We start from the raw sequence: 1,689 nt of genomic DNA on the forward strand, positions 1-1,689 counted from the left end.
TATACTATGCTTGGCACTGCTGGCGCTATGTTAACGATTAGAGTTAGAGACGATTGGGGCGAGACAAAGAGCTGGAGAGAGTCGCAACGTAATTGAAGCTCTCTAGCATGGATTCGGCATTGTTTGCGGTGCGTTGCGTTGCCGTGCGTGGGTGTTGCGTGTGTGCGTGGTGTTCCCGTGGGTGTGTGTGATGTGTGGTAATGTGTATGTGTGTTGTGTGTGTGTGTGTGGTGTGTTGTGTGTGTGTTGTGTGTTATGTGTGTGGTGCGTGTGCTGGTGTGTGCCGTGTGTGCGTGTGTGCAGTGTGTGCGTGTGTGTATGTGTGATGTGGTGGTGCTGTGTTGTGTGTTGTGTTCTGTGTGTGTGTTTGCGTTGCGTGTGTGTGTGCGTGCGTGCGTTGCGTGTGGGGTGTGTTGCGTGCGTTTGCGTGCGTATGTTTATTGCCCGTGCGTGCGTGCGTGCGTGCGTGGTGTGTGGGTGTTGGGTTGATGTGTGTGTGTGCGTGTCGCGCGCGTCTGTGCACCAAGTGCGCGGTGTGTGTCTGGTGCATGTGTGCGCGTGTTTGGGTGTCTGGGGGCGCGTGCGTGTGGGCGCATGCCTGTGTGTGCATGTGCGCGCGTGTTTGTGTGTCTGTGCGCGCGTGTGTGCGTGCGTGCGTTTGTGCGTGCATGTGCGCGCGCGTGTGTGTGTCTGTTTGTATACGTATTGAGCAAATAAAAACGTTTAACGCCATAGTGAGATATATAGAGGAAATGCAGAGGACGATCACAACCTGGTCTATACATATTTATAGCGATAACTGACCTCGTGGGAGACCTCACAGCATCCAAAATATGCTCGAACAATTTCATTTTAGATACGACCTATCTCGCTGTTTGAATAAAACATAGATGCCTGCAAGTAGCGGTTGACATAAATAGAAGCTGGTTACACGTCAACAAATATGCGGCACGCCACTGATGAAAAAAGTATGCGCGGTCGTTATCCTAATCAATTCCCTCAGGATTAGGCGCCGCTTCGCGAATGCCATTGCAAATCCATCAACTCTGACAAGCGAACTTGTGTGGTCAGTGTTTGATGTGCGACGCACGTCGTTCATTTCATGCGCATGAAAACTTCACCCGTAGAAATCTGTACGCTACGTAGTTCACACGCAATATTTCTAATTACCAACTAATGCCGCCTATAAAGTTTCGATTTCTCTTTGTTCTCGATAACAAAAGCTATAGTCATGTTTAAACGCGGTCATATACGCCCGTTATGCAGTTGTTCGCTGTTATATATATACCAAGCTTGCAGATGAGTCATGCACTGCCATACAGATCGCTTCTCTGTCTCTCTTCCCATCCTGCACCCGCTCTCGGTATTTGTCTTCTTCTCGCCGCAATCTCCCGCTTTCTCCCCCTCCTCCCCTCTCTTACTATCTATCCCCTCCACTTTTCTCCCCATTTCTCTATCTCTCCGTCCCCCACCAATCTCGCCTCCTACTCTCTCGTTCCACGCTTTTTCTCTCCTTCTTTTTCTCCCTCCTCTCTCTTTCTCTACCACCATCCCTTCCTCTCGCTCTCCTCCTTGTTCCCTTTGAACGCTTTCTCTTCCTCCTCTCTCCGCCATATCTATGTCCTTCTCTCCCTCCTCCCCCTTCTCTCTCTCCCTCTCTCCCTCCTCCCCCTTCTCTCTCTCCCTCTC

At 50.7% G+C, this 1,689-nt stretch overlaps 1 protein-coding gene across 1 annotated transcript in view; it reads right to left on the bottom strand.

The window, feature by feature from the left end:
• LOC106819529 (aldehyde dehydrogenase, mitochondrial-like) overlaps window positions 1-1,689 on the bottom strand; it is a 13,662-nt gene that overhangs the window by 3,884 nt on the left and 8,089 nt on the right. The gene's annotated exons all lie outside the window — the stretch shown is intronic.

The sequence above is a fragment of the Priapulus caudatus genome, unplaced genomic scaffold, assembly GCF_000485595.1.
Source record: "Priapulus caudatus unplaced genomic scaffold, Priapulus_caudatus-5.0.1 Scaffold3621, whole genome shotgun sequence".
NCBI lineage: Eukaryota > Metazoa > Priapulida > Priapulimorpha > Priapulimorphida > Priapulidae > Priapulus > Priapulus caudatus.